Source organism: Triturus cristatus, chromosome 3_2, assembly GCF_964204655.1.
Source record: "Triturus cristatus chromosome 3_2, aTriCri1.1, whole genome shotgun sequence".
In the NCBI taxonomy this organism is placed as follows: Eukaryota; Metazoa; Chordata; class Amphibia; order Caudata; family Salamandridae; genus Triturus; species Triturus cristatus.
The window spans coordinates 150,183,594-150,204,460 of NC_140584.1; the positions used below are offsets into that span (position 1 = coordinate 150,183,594).

General features: G+C 45.8%; 1 long non-coding RNA gene across 1 annotated transcript; it reads left to right on the plus strand.

The window, feature by feature from the left end:
- Positions 1-223: 223 nt before the first annotated feature.
- LOC146856916 (uncharacterized) lies at positions 224-5,676 on the plus strand. Its single transcript, XR_014979826.1, has 4 exons — positions 224-4,049; positions 4,420-4,556; positions 5,073-5,136; positions 5,580-5,676. It is a non-coding gene; the product is annotated as an uncharacterized LOC146856916 (long non-coding RNA).
- The last annotated feature ends 15,191 nt before the right edge of the window (positions 5,677-20,867 follow it).

Here is a 20,867-nt window from a genome sequence, read left to right on the forward strand (position 1 = left end):
CCAATATCGCCAGTTTTCCAGCAATAGCTTCAGCAAAAAAAATCGCCACAAATGAGAGCAACAACTAACGCTAATAATATGCAGAGTAGGCGTTCCTATGCAAAAATAACACAAAAACACCACTTCCCGATATTTTCAACGATCAGCCAAATCTGCGGTGCGATTCAAAAACAGACGATAAGCTGCGCTAGCAGTAGGAATGTAACATCTGCCTTTTACTGGTGTAAAGTAGGACGACTACCTACAGTGTGAAAGGGAGCCCAGCCCAGAATCACCTCTGAAGACCAACACATGTCACAGAGCTACTGATCATGCACCTCCCATGCCCAAGAAGGCCACAAAACCCACTGCCACCACCCTCACGACCTCCCCACTGGAGCACCCCCCCTATTACCACCGAGGCAGCGCACAACAGGACAGCGAACCTTCCAAAAATGGCATGGCCCCTCAGCCACACAATAGTTGAATGTTGCAAGATGTCGCAACCAAACATGTGTGAAGGACACAAGTCACCCACCAATAATAATTCACACAATACCAAGTGCAGTGGTGATGTGCTGGACCGACCTCACTATGCAGAGCACAAACCTCTCCATGTGTACATCTACTGCTGGTGCTTGTAGTGTTGTGGACAGTAGACACAACCATGTTACTTCAGGCAGTGGGAAAGATCTCGGTCATGTACCTGTGTCGTCGTCCCCTGTAAGTGGAAGCGCAGTGGGCTTGTCCAACATACGCCACTCCAGCATAGAAGTGTGAAGAACTAGTCCGGGCTCTGGGTGTGGTTCACTTGTGTGAAGGCCAACATGCCTGCCAGAGCGGCAGCCCTCACCCTGCCACGTGGCTGCCGCCATGACCGCGGGCCTCCATGACACAGGCCCCCTGTGAACACAGCGGCACAGCACCGCACAGTTATGTCTGTACACACTACTGCCTTCGATCTACACTGTAGACAGCAGGGCTCACAATTCAGATGGAGTCTCGATTGCAGATGGATGACGCAGTCCAGTAGGCATGACACATTGCTCCCAGTGCAGCCCGCCTGGACCATGCATCATCGCAGGCTGCATACACACTGAGCGCCAGAGGTACCACTTACTCAGTGCACCACAAGTCAACACAACTTGGCCTTATTAAGACAGAATTCATTAGACAAAAGACATTGCTACTAGTGTGACCTGCCATCATTGCAGGGTGCGCACATGCTGAGTGCTTCAGGTGCCACTAACTCAGTGCACCACAAGTCACCACCACATGGCCTTACTGAGGCAGAATTCATTAGACAAAAGACATTGCTACCAGTGCGGCCCACCCGGACCACGCATCATCGCAGGGTGCGCACACGCTGGTTGCTTCAGGTGCCACTAACTCATGCACCACAAGTCATCGCCACGTAGCCTTATTAAGGCAGAATTAATTAGACAAAAGACATTGCTACCAGTGCGGCCTGCCCGGACCATGCATCATTGCAGGCTCCGCACGCGCTGAATACTTCTGATGCCACTAACCGTGCAGCTCAACTCAACGCCACATGGCTGTGGGCCCTTGCTGACCTCTGCCTCTGGCCTACACTGCGGTCAGCATGGCTCACAATTAAAATTGAGTCTTGATTCATTAATTACAGAATCCAGTAGGCAACTAACGAAAACGTCCCTGAAACCTACACAATATCCTTTTAGTATCCTTGCTTCATGAACTTTTTTCATAGCTATTACAGCTTTAGTACAATGACCAAATTCATCTTGCAAGTCCAAAGGAACACTGAATGGCAGTCTACACAGAGCTTACAGTTTGATTTCAGTCTTGATTAATTAATTTCAGAGTCCAGTAGGCAACTAACTATAACGTCCCCAAAACTTACACATTTCGACAATGTATTCCATACATATGGCATCTTTTGTTACCTACACTGCGGTCAGCAGAACTCACAATTTAAATTGAGACATGATGTATTAATTGCAGATAGAATTTAGTCTATGTCCTCAGATTTTGTCAAGAGGAAGTGACAAAAAGTATTCCTCGATGTCTGTGCTGACTACTGCCTTCCATCTACATTGCGGACAACAGGGCTCACAATTCAGATCGAGTTGCGATTGCAGATGATGCAGTCCAGTAGGCAACAGACATTGCTACCAGTGCCGCCCTCACGGACAACACATCATCGCAAGCTGTGCACACGCGGAATGCTTCTGATGCCCCTACCTCAGTGCACCACAACTCATGGACCCTTTATGATAGAATCTTTTGTGTATGATTTCAGATCTGCTGCCCCTACCTCAGTGTACCACAAGTCATGGACCCTTTATGCTTAAATCTCTGTGTGTGATCCGATGATTACTGTTGTACTTGTTGCCAGCACCAACCATTCCCTGAGGGCTAGCTTACACTCACTCCACACGCATCCAGCACAGATGTCACTGGACATGTGACCCTGGTAATAAAAAGGGGCCGAGCACACGTGCCCGTACCCAGTTCCACTATCTATCTAACTGTGTCCATGTGTTCATTATGTATGCATGATGCTGCCCCTGGGCCCTACCACATTACATTCTGCTGTGGACAGTGCTCGCAACCATGTTACCTCTGGCAGTGGGGAAAACTTTGGTTATGTAACTTTGTCTCGGTCATTGTATAAGTACATAGGTAGAGACTGGATAATTAGAGTACTGCAAGGAGAGTGTATAGTGAATTTATAAGTGCTTCGGAAATTACGGAGTGATTGGATAAGTACATATGTTAATGGAGCCTAACCCCTGATCACGAGCTTGGCTCTAATTGGCTGCCCTCCATGTGCCAAAAATGGAAATTTGTGCTTTGCATGGCCCAATATTGCTACAGCTGCAACACTCCACTGAATGTGCAATAAACATTCATATCCACACAGATATGTCATGTGCACAATCTTTCATGTGTGGAAATATGGATATATGTAGGGTCAGTGATTCCCCCTACCTTCCATGTTGGCCATGTTTTAGGACTTGGGTCCCAGGGTGACACATTGGCGCTTGCGGCCCGGGTGGCAGCAGCACTACAACAGGGACACCCGCATCAGTTGATTCCTCATACAGCCCAGGACGGAACCACGCCCAGAGCTCCGGAGTTCTTGTTCACAGCCTCACGCAGGACTAGCATACGCCAGGGCAGCCCAATCCGCTTACTCCTACAGGGAGGGACAACAACACTCCATGGCCCAGATTTTCATTGTACTGATCTGCTTCTCTCAGGTCTAGTTGTCACTACGCCACAGCCAATCCCTGATGGCTGGTTTACACCCACACCACGCCCATCAAGCACAGGCGTCACAGGACACGTGACCTTGCCAATAAAAAGGACCAGGTGCACGTGCTCCATGCCATTTCCATTTCAGACTTGGTGCACCAGATGCACTGAGGCCGGCACAGACACACCGCCACGGGACGGTGACTTTCGGTGCACTGAGGTAGGGGCACTGTAAGTGCTGAGTGGGTTTGCAGCCTGCGATGATGTCCCGTCCCGGTGGTCTGGACAGGTCAGGTTTTGTGTGCCCTGCTGGACCGCAGTGCAGGCCTGATCCATCGACCAGCAGGGGCCTACCCCACGTGGCATGGCCTCACTGGTCACAGAGTTAGTGGCACCGCAAGGGCTGAGCCGGTGTGCAACCTGCGATGATGGCGGGTGCACTGGCATGTCCTCTGCCATGGTAAAATCAAGACACAGCACCAAATGTGAGACCTGGTGGCCTGCGGAGTGGGGCTGCATGATGTGGAGGGTGCCCTGTCTACGGAAAGGTGAGCAGTTAGGCCTGGGTGCGCAGTGGTGGGCAGACACCTCTGGGCGGAGGGAGTGGATGGGGTGCAGCAGCCTGGGTGCACAGCGGCGAGCAGACAACTCTGGGCAGTGTAAGTGGATGGGGTGCAGCAGCCTGGATGCACAAAGGCAGGACAGCCATTTAGGCATGCACAGTCATATGTACTCTGCCATTACTGATTCTGTACTATGTTTCAGATGAGTGAGCTTGAGGGCTCCACTATGTCCCGGCATGTGGTTGGATACACACCAGTGGCAGAAAGGTGAGCTGTGAGCGTTTTGTCCACAGTGTGGGCATTCACTGTCCCTCTCCATCTCTTTCTTTCTCTCCCTCACACTCTTTCTCTCTCTCTTCCTCTCTCTCACACTGTTTCTCTCTTTCTCTCTCTTTCTCTCCCTCACTCTTCCTCTGTTTCTCTCTTCCTCTTTCTCACACTGTTTCTCTCTTTCTCCCTCTTCCTCTCTCTCGCTATTTCTCTCGCTCTTCCTATGTCTCTCACTCTTTCTCTCTGTCTTCCTCTCACTCACTCTTTCTTTCTTCCTCTCTCTCTCTTCCTCTCTCTCACTCTTTCTCTCTCTCTCTCCTTTGATGGACGCATGATGCACAATCTTATCTTGCTTTTTGTCTAGCAGGCCTGCGATGATGCGTGGCCATCCTGAAATCAACACTCACCCTGAATTGTGAGTTCGGCTTGACCGCATGTACGCAACGGCTGAGGAGGGTGCTTCGGCATGCGGTGGACCTCTTACACAAACGCAGGTGGCAGAAGGTGAGCAGAGAGGCTTGTTTCCGCAGCAGCGGGCAGTCACCTCTGGGCGGTGGGAGTGGATAGTGTGCAGCAGCCTGGGTGCACAAGAGCGGGCAGACACCTCCAACCAGTGGGAGTGGAGGGGGTGCATCAGCCTGGATGCACAAGAGCAGGCAGACACCTCTAGGCAGTGTGAGTGGATGGGGTGCAGCACTCTGGGTGCGCAGGAACAGGCAGTCACCTCTGGGCACTGGGTGTGGATGGGATGCAGCAGCCTGGGTGCACAGCAGTGGGCAGACACCTCTGGGCAGTGGGAGTGGATGGGGTACAGAAGCCTGGGTGCGCATAGGTGGACAGACACCTCTGGGCGGCAGGAGTCGATGGGGTGCAGCAGCCTGACTGCGCTAGATGGACAGACACCTCTGGGTGGCGAGAGTCGATGGGGTACAGAAGCCTGGGTGCGCAGGGGCAAAACAGAGAATTACACATGTGCAGTTGTATGTACTCTGCCATTTCTGATTCTACACTATATTTCAGATGACTAAACTTGAAGGCTGCACTATGTCCCGGCACATGGTTGAAACACACCGGTGGTAGAAAGGTGAGCTGTGAGGATTTTCTCCGCAGTGTCAACACTCACTCTCCCTCTCCATCTTTTCCTTTCTGTTACTCACACTCACACTCTTTCTCTCTCTCACTCTCTAACTCTTCCTTTCTCTCCCTCACACTCTTTCTCACTTTCTCTGTCTCTTCCTCTCTCTCTCATTCTTTCTTTCTCTCTCTTCCTCTGTCTCACACTTTCTCTCTCTCTCTTCCTCTCTCTCACCCTGTTTCTCTCTTTCTCTCTCTCTTTCTTGTATCTCACTCTTTCTCTCTCTTCCTCTTTCTCTCACTCTTTCTCTCTTTCTCTGTCTTCCTCTCTCTCTCTGTCACTCTTTCTTTCTTTCTCTCTCTCTTCGTCTCTCTTCGTCTCCCTCACTCTTTCTCTCTCTCTGCTTTGATGGATGCATGACGCACAATCTTATCTTTCTTTTTGTCTTGCAGGCTGTGATTCACAAATTGTCAAGGGATGACACACCATGCCTATACCTACTTTTATTTTGTTGTTTTGTTTAAATAAAATGTTTTATATGTAAATCCATAGATGACTGAGATTCCTATTTGTCCAACCTCACAGGCATGTTCTTAATTCTAATTGTGCGACATCACCCAATGTGTTACATTCCAGATTTCCTAGGGTTACTCTCACATTTGTTTGTGGGGGTGGCAGTGAGGGGGGATGGCGGACAAGGGGCTGCTGGCGGGGGGTGTCGGAGCAGTGTTGGGTGTCCGAGCTGCAAGATCGTTGGCTCCATTGCATCTGTTGTCATTCAGGTGTGGCTCTGGGCTGGGCTCCCTTTCATGTTGCAGGTTGTAGTCTGACTTACACCAGCTCAGAGCAGGTGTAAACCTCCTACTACTAACACACCTTATCGCCCATTTTGTACTCTCTTCGACGATCTTGCTGGTGGTTGAGAAACTTGCAAAGTGATGTGTTCGCTGCTTTTTGCACGGGTACGCCTACTCTTCATCTAATTCGCAATATTTGCCGGGGTCATCCATGACGATGCTTTTTGAGGCTGCTATTGCTTGTAAACTGGTGATATGGGCTGTTTGCTCCAGCTTGTGAATGGTGCGTTAAAGTCATCACCATTTTGGTTGCGATAAAGTGCTGTTAACTCAGCGATGTGTCCTTCAGAATATACCCCTCGGTGTTTGAAAGACTTAAGAAGTACTCGAGTGCCACGCTGTGAGCCGAGAAGAGGACTGCGTCGGCCCCCCTCCCTTGGCCAATTCCGGCCCCCGAGGACCCCATCCCCCGGGGGCTCACCGTTGGGGACCGTGGGGGGAGCCCTAATGCCCCCACAGTCCGGCCGGCTCCCCGCATCCTGCAGGAGCAAGCATTGCTTTTCCACACGGGGAGCTGTTGACATGCAGCTCCCCATGTGGAAAAGCAATCAGCTTTGGATTTTGGAAGCTCTCGCTTCCAAAATCCAAAGCAAGTTTGGTATGCCAGGGCGGAAGCCGTGGGGCCCCCGCCTTGTCATAGCAAACAGTAGTCTCCCGGGGTGGGCACCCCGGGACACTGCAAGTGCCGGGCCTGGGGGGGGAGGCAGTCCCCAGGGCCATCACGGGTTCCAGGAGGAGGTCCGCATGACCCCCTCCCAACATTAGTGAAGCCCCGGGGAGGAGGTGGTCCCCGGGGCTGCAGGGGCCCCAGCGGGCCCCCGCTATTATTTTTTAAGAAATGCCCCCAGGAACTTGCCCACCCGGGGGCCTCATTAATATAAAGCGCGGGAACTCGAGCTTCATTGTTTTTTAAACAATTTCGGCGGAATTCGTGACCCCAGCACGTATTGCACCAAACTGTTATTTGAAAAAAATGTTTTTTTTAGCCCCCGGGGGCTCACCGCTGGGGACCGTGGGGGGAGCCCTAATGCCCCCACAGTCCGGCCGGCTCCCCGCATCCTGCAGGAGCAAGCATTGCTTTTCCACACGGGGAGCTGTTGACATGCAGCTCCCCATGTGGAAAAGCAATCAGCTTTGGATTTTGGAAGCTCTCGCTTCCAAAATCCAAAGCAAGTTTGGTATGCCAGGGCGGAAGCCGTGGGGCCCCCGCCCTGTCATAGCAAACAGCAGTCTCCCGGGGTGGGCACCCCGGGACACTGCAAGTGCCGGGCCTGGGGGGGGAGGCAGTCCCCAGGGCCATCATGGGTTCCAGGAGGAGGTCCGCATGACCCCCTCCCAACATTAGTGAAGCCCCGGGGAGGAGGTGGTCCCGGGGGCTGCAGGGGCCCCAGCGGGCCCCCGCTATTATTTTTTAAGAAATGCCCCCAGGAACTTGCCCACCCGGGGGCTTCATTAATATAAAGCACGGGAACTCGAGCTTCATTGTTTTTTAAACAATTTCGGCGGAATTCGTGACCCCAGCACGTATTGCACCAAACTGTTATTTTAAAAAAATGTTTTTTTTAGCCCTGGGGGTCCTTCTGGAACACCCTGAGCAGCCCTGGGGGTTCAGGGTGTTTCTACCCTGCCCCCTTCTCTTGTTTTATATCTTTGTTTCTCTGTTTTCTGGTGACTCGCTTCTACCGAGTCACAAGATGGCTGCCAACACTTCCTGGTTTGGAGTGTTGACAGCCAATTAAAATGAAGCTTGTGGTCGTAGCATCCAATTAGAATGATGCTCGTGGTCAGGAGGATTCGTGACTCCACCGCTGCCCTAGATATTGAAACTTTTATTTTTTTAATTTCTACTGAACCGATTTACACCATTTAAAAAAAGGTCACTTTCTGAACCAAGCACTACCCTTTTGCCAAATTTGGGGTAATTCCGTTCAGCAGTTTCGGCTGTAGCCTTGCCCAAAGTTTCCTATGGGAAGTAGATTTTTTGACTCTTATTTTTTGAATTTCTAAAAAAAAGGTTGCTTTCCGTTCCAAGCTCTGCCTTTTTGCCAAATTTGGGGTAATTCCGTTCAGCAGTTCGGGCAGTAGCCTGTCTCAAAATATCCTATGGAAATTAACATGGAGAAAACGCGTTTAGGGACCCCCCTTTTTTCTCAGCCCCTGCTTGATGAATCACCCCCAAACTTTCAGGATAGGAGCTGACCTGCATAGACTTTCCTTTGGGAGAATTTTGTGAAGATTCGTCAAACAACGCCAAAGTTATTTGCAAATCAAAAAAAAAATTCCTATGGAAACTAGGTTCTAACTATAACTTACCTACTGGCGACCGCCAGTAGGTAATATAAACACTGCGTTGTCCTAAACACGTTATGACCGAATGCACTGCTAATTGAAAAAATAAACGCCATACCGGCAAGCTAAATCAGCTCATTGAAGTTGTCCGTCTCTCTTTCTGCTGCCTGGAAGCACTTTGGAGTTGTAACTGGATAAAAAGGTTACAGGGACATTATAGTAAGGCTGGCATTTCACTCACACAAAACCAGAAAAATTCAGCAGTTACAGTTAGCTGACCTAACTATAACTCACATCCCCTGCAATGCACTGCTTATGACCTCACATATTACATCACTCATGACATGGTCAGTGACATCACTCATGACATCACTAATGACATAAACCAGTGTCTGTTTTTAAAAAGTTTATGAGTGTTAATTATATATACTAAGGTGTATTGGTGAATCAGTGAGTGTATGAGTGTCTGTATGGATGACTCAGTGGGTGCATGACTGACTGTATAAGTGAGTGATTAGGTGTCTCAGTGAATGTATAGGTGAGTGACTTATTGTGTAAATGAGTATATCTGTCTGTCAGTTGATGTCTACTTGGGCGTATGCGTGTGTTAGTGGGTATATGAATAGATACATAGGTGATTGGTTGTCCGACTAGCTATATTGTTGTCTGGGTGTTTGTGTGTGTGGGGAGGAGGTGTGTGACTGCCTGTATGGATGAGTCAGTGGGTGAGTCAGTGGCTGTATGGGGTACTGTGTACATGTCTGTATGGGTGGGTGAGTGTCGGTATGGATGTTTCTGTGATTGAGTCCATGTGTCAGTATGGGTGAGTAACTAGGTATGCGAAAGGCAGTATAGGTGAGTGACGGGGTAGTTGAGTGACTCCATGCGTCAGTGAATATGAGAGTGGCTATATTGATGAGTGCATGTTTCTGTCACTAACTGTATAGGTGATGAGTATGTGTTACTATTTGTATGAGTAAGTAAGTGGGTGTGTGTGTAACTGTTTTGGTGAGTAAGTAGCTGTGTGATTGACTATATGAGTGAGTGTCTAGGTGTGTGAGTAGTTCTTGGGCCAACTCCCCTCCTGTTACATCCAGCAAGTCCCACATAGTGGGTTTGATGAGAGGATTTCGGTGGCCATGCCCCCTTTCTCCAAAACTCTGCAAACACACCTCCTTGCGCACTACTAGTTTAGGGATGAAATCCTCCTGGCTTTTGAGGGTCCTTAGGGGCCAACTAGTCCTCCTGTTACTCCCAATAATACCTGCACAGCTGGATTTCCATGTCCCATTTCTCTACCACTCTGAAAATGCGCTTCCTGGCCCACTGCTGCTTGGAGGAAGAAGTGCACTTTAGCTCAGAGGCCCTACAGGAGGCAAGGGGACCTCACCCCCCCCACCGAGAGTGTGCCAAGAGTGACGTTGTGTTGGCGATAGGGGCTTGTAAATATGCCCCTAAGTTTCGAGCAAAAACATGCAAAGGACTACACATACATTTAGGGAGGTCACTTGAAAACTTGACATTTGAATCAGAAAATGGGAAGTAACTTGTTTTGCATATTTATCTCTATATCCTATGTAGGCTTAAATAAATCCTGTACTATTTCCTTCAGGTGAAATTTACATCTTGGTCCAGGATGAGACAGAGGACACATTCTTGTTTTAGTACCATAAAACTTTAATTCTTTCTGTTGCCTTATGTCTGGAGTGAAAACAAAGTATTTTCCGGTGGGATTCAATATTTAGATTTTTTCATTCCATAATATATTTGTTTTCCTGGCATCCCACCCATTACATGTTCAACAGCACCTTCAAGGTCTCCCTTCCATTGCCACTGGAGTCTGATGATTCCTGACCTGTTGTTTTCTCTGGGTCCATTCATGCATGAGCTGCCTTAGATGCTCATTGAACTGATAAGATTGTTTTGTTTCAAGGTTCTTCCTGGTAGAATCCTTCCTCTGAGTTCTGCGGTGTGTATGTTTGAACTCTGCTTACCAACTTTGTTATGGTTCCCAATTCAATCCCTTCAGTGGCAAAGTACATGTAATTTCCAGTATCCATATTTGGTGGCAGAATTTCTGCGAGAAGTGACAGGACATGGTGTATTATCCCCCAGAGATTTGCTAACAAACGTGGCTCCCGGTGTGCAGTCTAAATATCGAAAATTTAATTTCGACCTACAATAATATCGAGTTTAGAATATCGAAGGGACAGAATATCGATGTCAAGAATATCTATGGACAGAGTATCGACCCTAAGGTAATTAATATCGATTTTTATTATATCGATGTTAGTAATATCGAAGTTAGTAATATCGATATGAAATATATCGATGTTACTAATATCGATGTCACTAATATCGATATTTATAATATTGCTATGTATTTTATTATGTATTTAATATGTATGTGTTAATTATTTTTTGTTAAGTGTTCTACTGGTTTTAAAATATATGTATACAATTTTTATATGTTAATAATGGTTTTTTAAAGTTAATTTTGTGTTTTAGTACCGTAGCGGGTTGTGGGTTTATAGGCGAATAGGGTGGGAAGTAATTTAATTATATGAATTTAATTATACATTTTTGGGAATTATAAATTAATTTTAAATAATTTTTGCGTTTAAATTCTGTAGCGGGTTGTGGGTTTATAGGGGAACAGGGTGGGAAGTAATTTAATTATATGAAATTAATTATACATTTTTAGGAATTATAAATGAATTTTAAATAATTTTGCGTTTCAATTCTGTAGTGGGTTGTGGGTTTATAGGGGATTAGGGTGGGAAGTAATTTAATTATATGAAATTAATTATAAATTATTAGGAATTATAAATTAATTTTAAATAATTTTTGCGTTTAAATTCTGTAGCGATTTGTGGGTGTATAGGGGAATAGGGTGGGTAGTAATTTAATTGTAATTAAGTAATATTTGTATTTATTTATTGGTATTGATAATTATATTATTGTTAATTAAGTATTAATTGGTAATTAATTTTTATTAATTGGTAATTAGTTTTTATTAATTGATTAATTGATAATTATGTTAACTGTATTATTTTATTATTTGAGTGTTTTGTGTGTTTATATGGGAATAGTGTTGGAAGTAATTGAAATCTAATTAACCCCTTCGCTGCTGCGGACATTCCGCTGCAGCGCTGGGGGGGCATGGGGGCAGCGCGGTGGGCCTGTGCTCATGACGGAGCCGCTCCGTCATGAGCCACGGTTGAGCTGTGCTCATGACGGAACGGTTCCGTCATGACTCCGCCCATTTGCGTTGTCCCCCCGCACAGGCGGGGAAACAGCGCCGCGTAGGCGGAGCGGCCGCCAACGGTCGTGTCATGACGGAACCGTTCCGTCATGAGCACACGGCAACCGTGGCTCATGACGGAACGGTTCCGTCATGAGCGGGGAAGGGGTTAAGTAATTATTAAATTTGTTGTTGGGTATTGATAATTAATTAATTGAAGATTAATTATTAATTGGTAAATATTTTAAATTATAATATTTTGGTTATGAAAAATAATTTATTGTTGATTAATAATCATTTGGTAATAAATATGTTTAAATATTATTTACTGATATTTCTAATTAATATACTAATAAGTAATTATTATTTGGTAATTAAAGTATAATAATTATTATTTTGTGTATAAAAAATAAGTAATTGTTTAATATTTTTTAATTGGTAATTAGTGTTTGATAATTATTTTTTGGTATAAAAAATGTAATTGTTCAATATTTTTTAATTGGTAATTAATATTCATTAATTATTATTTATTGGTATTTATTAATAATGTATTGCTAATAATTATTTATTGGTAGTTATGTTTTTAATAAATATCTATTGGTATTTGTAAGTAATTTTGAGTTATTTAATATTTAAATTATTAAATATTTTAAAGAATTATTTTATTTATAAGTATGTTATTTTTAACTTCTAAGATATCCAACACTTTCCCTACTGTTGCACTCTCTGGAGTTAGAATAGTAATTTTTAACCCTACGCAATCCAACACTTTCCCTACTGTTGCACTCTCTGGAGTTGGAGTAGTAATTTTTACCCCTACGCTATCCAACACTTTCCCTACTGTTGCACTCTCTGGAGTTGGAATAGTAATTTTTACCCCTACGCTATCCAACACTTTTCCTTCTGTTGCACTCTCTGGAGTTGGAATAGTAATTTTTACCCCTACGCTATCCAACACTTTCCTTACTGTTGCACTCTCTGGAGTTGGAATAGTAATTTTTACCCCTATGCTATCCAACACTTTCCCTACTGTTGCACTCTCTAGAGTTGGAATAGTAATTTTTACCCCTACGCTATCCAACACTTTCCCTACTGTTGCACTGTCTGGAGTGTGAATCTTAATTTTTACCCCTACACTATCCAACACTTTCCCTACTGTTCAACTCTCTGGAGTGGGAATAGTAATTTTTATCCCTACGCAATCCAACAGTTTGTCTACTGTTGCACTCCCTGGAGTTGGAATAGTAATTTTTACCCTTACGTTATCCAACACTTTCCCTACTGTTGCACTGTATGGAGTGGGAATTGTAATTTTTACCCCTACGCCATCCAACATTTTCCCTACGGTTGCACTGTCTGGAGTGGGAATACTAATTTTTACCCCTACGCCATCCAACATTTTCCGTACGGTTGCACTCTCTGGAGTGGGAATACTAATTTTTACCCCTACGCTATCCAACACTTTCCCTACTGTTGCACTCTCTGGAGTTGGAATAGTAATTTTTACCTCTACGCTATCCAACATTTTCCCTACTGTTGCACTCTCTGGAGTGGGAATAGTCTTTTTTACCCTTACGCTATCCAACACTTTCCCGACTGTTGCACTCTCTGGAGTTGGAATAGTAATTTTTACCCCTACGCTATCCAACACTTTCCCTACTGTTGCACTCTTTGGAGTTGGGATAGTTATTTTTACCCCTACGCTATCCAAAACTTTCCTTACTGTTGCACTCCCTGGAGTTGGAATAGTAATTTATACCTCTACGTTATCCAACACTTTCCCTACTGTTACACTATCTGGAGTGGATATAGTAATTTTTAGCCCTCCGCTATCCAACATTTTCCTTTCTGTTGTTTTTTTTGGAGCTGCAGTAGTAGTTTTATTGTCTCTGCTATTTAATATTTTTTTATTATTTTAGCTAATGTAGTATATAATTAATTTTAACAATATTTAAATTAAATGTAATTTTTTAAAATTTGTTATACATAATTATGTAATTTTTATTTATGTTATTGTTTTATGCGTGTAGTGTTTTTGCAATTTTTAATATTTTAAAATAATTTATAATTTATTAAAATAATTATTAAAACATTATTAAGTAAGTATATATATTATATATTATATGTATATGTTTAAAAAATGTTTTATTAAATTATATTTATTCATTATTAATTTTTAACATTGTGAGATATATTTAATTATGTTTATTTTATTTATAAGCATTATTATGTTTATTTTACATATTTTTTGTAACCAAAAAAACCCAATATTTTTAAAAACGATATTTTTGACATCGATATTTTATTTTCGATATTTTTGTACTTACCATGTTGTAGATAGGATGTCGATATTCTTGACATCGATATTTTTGTTGCGATATTTTTGTAGGTCGATTTTCTGACCTTCGAAATTTTGTCAGAGATCCGTGGCTCCCATCATGGCAGATGCAGCTACTTTTGAAAATTCAAACCCTGGTGCCCATGAATTAATATTACGAACAAAGGTATGGATGTCTAAGTCGCATTACATATAGCCTATATTGAGCTTCAAAAGTATACATTGCTAGTCCTTTGAAAATAGATGTAAGATGTTTTGTGCAGAGAAATGACTGCCGACCACTCTCACATTTTTACTGCCAGTCGTTCTCACCTGAAATAAATGTACTCTACAGGAATTGATTAAGGGAATCTCCTTGATAACATAAATGCAATCAATGCAAGCTTCTAAACAAGAACGGAAATGATGGTTCAAACAGCAGCCAGAATCATCATAAATGATGAGTCTGCATTTCAGTGAGAGGGTGTCCAAAGAAATTTGTTTAAGTTAATTTTCACATTAATTCTATGATATATATTATTTAAGGCCATCAAAATATTTTGGTGCTACCAATTAATTTAAACTATTGTGCATCTTGAGCGCTAGTTTTATCTTTATTTTTAAATTGTTAAAGCAGGCTTTAATGATAGGTGAAACCAAAGGAAATGATGGACGGAGTGTTGAACATTGCAAGCACTCACCCCCAGTCAACTGATCTGGGTTTAATCCATCACCGTTCTTTTGCCCACTCTGCCACCCCAGTTCAGACATGGCCATATGCAAATCAGTTTGACCCTGTGCCTCATGGGAACAGTCCAGCCCGAACTGCCAAGCCATGTCTTCCCTCAACCGGAAACAAGCTTCCTAGGACCGGTTTCAGGCATTTCAGCCGTCTTCAGCCAGGCTTGCTTGAATCCAGTGGCAAAGTGAGCAAGGGACTCACGTCTGAGCATACCCTGCCAACTTATGGCGAACAAAGCAAAACCAAAGGAAATGCAGGACGGAGTGTTAAACATTGCAAGCACTCACCCCCAGTCAACTGATCTGGGTTTAATCCATCACCATTCTTTTGCCCACTCTGTATGTGGCCATTTCTGAACTGGGGTGGCAGAGTGGGCTAAAGAACGGTGATGGATTAAACCCAGATCTGTTGACTGGGTGTGAGTGTTTGATTGGTTCTGATGCTCTGTCCATCACCACCCCCTTTTGTACCGCTTTAATGATAGGTGCACACAAACCTAGTTAATGTCAAATTCAAAACTCACTTTATTTGAACGTCAAAGACAAACTCGAAAGATAAACATAAAAGGATTCTAAAAACATACATGGCAATCATTAGCATAAACATGAAAATAAATTAACTAAAATCAAGACTTTTCCAGTAGAAGACAGCTGCCTTAAGAAAACTGCCAACTCTAAAACAGAAATCTCTACTTGACAATGATTATAGAAATGTGATGACGACTCTATTAAACCAAATATACAATAGGGTAAGAACAGAAAAAGTGTTATGAACATACTTCAAGGAAACAGGAAAGAGAGGTATGTATCTTGGGGGCATATTATCAAGGGCAATATCGCCGTTTTTGCAGCACTTTTTGCCGATAAAGCGGCGATATTTGTATCGCCCTATTAGCAAGCCTGCGCTAACATCCATTAGCGCAAGCTTTCAGGCGTTAGCTGCCGCATTTTCTATCGCCTTGCATGTCAGCAATATTTATCGCTTATGACATGCAATGATGGCGTTTTTAACCAAAAAGTACACGTTAAAAGTCTCTAACACCTCTTCACTGTATTACCAAAGTTGTGCCGAGATAAAAAACAGTCACGCTAATCCCTGAAGATTGCAGGTTTTTAACACCTGATAAAAACCTGACTAAACATGGGGGTACTTAAGGGACACTAGGCCTGATCTCCACCTGAGGAGCCACAAACACCAAAAAGGTACAGCATTAATAGCCCCTAAGCATGTAGGTGCATAAAAGCCAGCCAATTTCTGCTGCTCATGTACAATAAGGTGGCGTGGTATTTTAAGGGGGTGCACTACAACAAACACGCCACCCCCATCACATTACAGGTCCTCACAATGTGTTACTGCTGCAGAGTGCAAGACTAACTGTGCCAGTGATCTTATGCCACAGATCGGGTCTTACAGGGTGTTCAATGGGTCATATTGGATTCTATTGGAATGTTAGCAGCAATACTATCGCCGCTAATGCAACGCTAACGCGCTGATCCATGCTATTGCATGAATTCCTATTGCGTGTTAGCAGGAGTTTTCACGTCCTTTCCCGGAAAACTATTGCATGTTACCAATGTGTTGATAATACGTTGAAAACAATGCGAAAAGTATCCGGGAAACTATGCGATACAAAAAATGACGATAGCTTGCGCAGGCGAGCTTTATCGCCATTGCTAGATAATTTGCCCCTAAATGTCATAGTGATAAATTATGAGTAGGATAATGGAGTTTATTCAGGAGCAGGAGCACAATGTAAGGTACGCCACACAGCATCAAACAAGAATTACGATTTTATACAGACTTTAAATTGTGTTTTTTAATGATGAATAGCTAGCAATATTACAAACATCTGTATTTCATTTAGACAATTACAGAAATATGATTGATGGAATACCAACACAGAACTGAGATAAGGTCCCAAATTCATTAGGTAGATATGAAGGTGTCTCTCCAGCCTTGCCCAACAGGGCATAGGACAGGATATCTATTACAAAACGGTTCAATGCCGGAGGGTCAAAGGGAACATTTTTAAGACCGCACAGGATTATATCCCCAAATAAAGTATTAAAGACACTTAGGTGCCGATCACGATCCGGTAAAAAATATCCCCGTGCGACTCGTATCCGGTCTTTTTACCGTACGAATCGTACAAGTGCCGTACGAAGTGGCAATCACGATTCGCATGGTAAAAATTCCATACGAACCGCATTGGGAATATTCCCCCACACGTCCTCGGGTCGGAAAATGTGTCCGACACGTCCTCGGACGATTTACCGTACATACGTGAAAGGTGAAGTCCGACCGAGGAATCACGATCCATCCCGTGCGTCCGAGGTTACAACCGTATGGAAAAAACACCGTCCGCACCGAACTCCTATAGCAACCATGGAGACGTGCCCGCATACGCGCCGACCCCCCCCCCCAGCCCCCGTAGGTACGCGCCGACCCCCCCCCCAGCCCCCATAGGTACGTGCCGAACCCCCCTGTGTGTACACCCGTGTACGTTCGAGTCGACCCCCCCGTGTACGTTCGAGTCGACCCCCCCATGTACGTTCGAGTCGACCCCCCCCGGGTACGTTCGAGTCGACCCCCCCGGGTACGTTCGAGTCGACCCCCCCGTGTACGTTCGAGTCGACCCCCCCGGGTACGTTCGAGTCGACCCCCCCCGGGTACGTTCGAGTCGACCCCCCTGTATGTACACCCGTGTACGTTCGAGTCGTACCCCCACACGTGTATGTACGGTGCGTACCCCCAGCGCTACGCGCTGGGGGTACGCACCGTACATACACGTGTGGGGGTACGACTCGAACGTACACGGGTGTACATACAGGGGGGTCGACTCGAACGTACTCGGGGGGGTCGACTCGAACGTACATGGGGGGGGTCGACTCGAGCGTACCCGGGGGGGGGTCGACTCGAACGTACCCGGGGGGGGTCGACTCGAACATACACGGGGGGGGTCGACTCGAACGTACCCGGGGGGGTACGCACCGTACATACACGTGTGGGGGTACGACTCGAACGTACACGGGTGTACATACAGGGGGGTCGACTCGAACGTACTCGGGGGGGGTCGACTCGAACGTACACGGGGGGGGTCGACTCGAGCGTACCCGGGGGGGGTCGACTCGAACGTACCCGGGGGGGTCGACTCGAACGTACACGGGGGGGGTCGACTCGAACGTACCCGGGGGGGTACGCACCGTACATACACGTGTGGGGGTACGACTCGAACGTACACGGGTGTACATACAGGGGGGTCGACTCGAACGTACTCGGGGGGGTCGACTCGAACGTACACGGGGGGGGGGTCGACTCGAACGTACACGGGGGGGTCGACTCGAACGTACCCGGGGGGGTCGACTCGAACGTACACGGGGGGTACGCACCGTACACGGGTGTACACACAGGGGGGGTCGGCGCGTACCTACGGGGGCTGGGGGGGGGTCGGCGCATACCTACAGGGGCTGGGGGGGGTCGGCGCGTACCTACGGGGGCTGGGGGGGGGTCGGCGTGTACCTACGGGGGCTGGGGGGGGGTCGGCGCGTACCTACGGGGGCTGGGGGGGGTCGGCGCGTACCGGGCCACCTACTCTGGTCGATTCGCGCCGTACTTCGCTTTTGCGGCACTTTTTGGGTGCCGTGAAAATATTGCCGTCCGGACTGCTGTCGGTTCGAATCGTAATTCCTGGTTCGTGAAACGCTGCCTGAAAGCGTCCCGACGTCACGTCGCAGCATTCCCGGATCACATTCGTATGTATATTTTCGTCGGTCGGTGTTTTTTACGATTCGTACGGAAATGGTGTTTCCGTGCGAATCGTAATTCCATGTTTGTAAAGTTTTACAACCGGGTACGAGTCGGACGGGGAATTCACTCCGACCGACGGTTTGTACGCGGTTTTTAACGGATCGTAATCGGCACCTAAGAACCCTGGGGTCTAGAATTAACAAAAGAAAGAAGAAAAAGGTGGTGTGTGAAAAAGAAACAAAAGCCCAATTCACCTAGTGAGAGGGCACTCCCTTTAGGAACGTAATCCCTCACTCACCCTAGGTGACATGCTTCATCATATGGGATTCTCCTCCCAGAGAAAAATCCTAGTTTCTCTGGGGGCTACAACCCCCTCTATGAGAGGGAGGAGCTCAGGGATGTTTTGAATTTGCACTAAAGGGTGGACTAAATCCACATATGAAAAGCTGGGTGTGAGTGGGGGGTGCAGTGCTAATGTAATAATAGTGCAGTAAGAGTGTATTAAAACTAGTCACGGGACGGCAAAGCAGAGTCACTTAAGACCACCGTACCGATGCTAGATTAAAAAAGTGAGAACCACTAGTTCAATATAACCAATGGTGCAATGCATAAGACCATGGTCGACATGTTTCAGCCAAGGCGCCTAAATAGGCTCGGCTTTCATCAGGACCTAGTTAGCTACTGCAAAAAGGAAAGAATTACGCAGCAAAGGATACCGTGACCACCCCAAAGTTGCTTGTAGGGTGTACGTCTCCTTTATAATTCCAACATCACCCGTGAAAACTGGGTGGGAAATTGACCTCCACCTGGCAACCGCTCAGGAAGGAACACCGCTCTCTCCGTCGGGGAACCGGGCCGGAATGAGCCTGCAGCTCAAAATAGAACTCACAGCACAAGAACGGAAACAAATGAAGGGGTCGACAAAGAGTAAGATAACAAATGATACGTGGCGAACAAGGAGGGGAACAGATGATTCGAGAAGGGAAATACAAAAAAAGAAAACAAGAATAACATCCAACGGAGGGCTTAAAGGTGTAAGTCCAATGCAATGGAGCAGACAATCCAGCACCCTATTAAGGTAGGAACGTGTTCATGAGGAATCTTTTTACTTCCACTTTGAAAGTAATCCATGCTAATCACCTTACCCAACAGATCTAGGCTGCCTTTCCTGGAGCAGGAGTCATGCGATACAGCGAGCTGGACATGAAAAGGTTTCTTCCAAGGAGAGACTGGGGAACCAAAAGCAGCCCTGGCAAAAAGCATCCAACCTGCCCCGCTCCCTTCATCCCTTTGTGCTCTCTCTCTTGTCAACTATTCTCTCTCCCTTCTTCTCTCCTCTCTCTCTTTTTCCATTCTGATCTCCTTTTCTCTGCCTCCCACCATCCCCTGCCCTCTCTCTTAAAGCCTCTCTGTACCTGTTGCAATTAATTCTGGGAAACTGGGGAAAGTGACAGAGGCAGCAGCAGAGGGCTGGGCTTTCAATACCGCCTCCAGAATCGACCAGATTGGATCTGAAAAAACAACAGGGAGGTCTGGCTATTGCCTTTATAAAAAATTATATACGCTGTTTCACCTTTTTCATAGAGGACATGAAAGAGGCAGAAGATTCCAATGGAGAATGACCAAAGAAAGCAGGCTAGGTTTTCCTTCCCTCATGTATAAGACCTCTGTAAAGCTCATCAAAGAGATTGACTGGGCGGAGGGATCCTTTGGTGAGGATGAAAAGAAGTTCACTGAGATGTGAGCACTTCCCCTTGCGCAGGAGCTGTTGCTGAAGAGTATGCTGTATGCCACTGGCTAATACACAATATAGGATTGCAGGAAGTGAAGTTTAATGTGCACCTCTGTCCTAAATGTTACTTCATCTTTATACTTGTTCAGTTAACTTGAGCAAATCCATACTTCTATCAGTTTGGTGCAGAGCCCTCACAAGCTGCAAAGTCCAGAGTCTGTTGGTCTACCACCGGCGTGTCTAGTGGCAGAGCCTGCAACACCACACTCCAGGATTGGTTGCGGTGGGTGAATGTGGTTACTCACCTTTTTTCTCTTGTTTGCTCACACGCATTGTGCATTTCTCCCCTCACCCATCCCCCTTATGTCTGTACCTTTATTGGTGCAGGGCGTGTTAAAGGATTTAATTTATGTTTGTTGGATATTTATGCATTTATGTCCAATCGGGCCCTTGAGTGGGTGTTTACAAAGTCCCACTGGTCTCAGATGCCGGTTGGGGCGTCTCATACAATGAATGTGTCCCTTCTACCTTAGTTTATGAACTTCCTCATTCTTGACTCTACTATTCAGTTTTGAGAGAGGGCATCATAGTGGTTCTGTCCACTGCTAAGGCTGAATCTGCTGTGTTTCCCAGAATTTTACTCCAGAAGCTTTGCACAGGATTTATGCATTCTCTTGTTGCGGAGCCTCATGAGAATCCTGCTCATCCTCCATGGCAAGACCTGCTAAAGCAGGTGTTGAGGCGGCATATTCTACATAGATCCTACTGATGCTACTGTTTTGTATAATATATGATTGTGGTGTAGCAGAGTA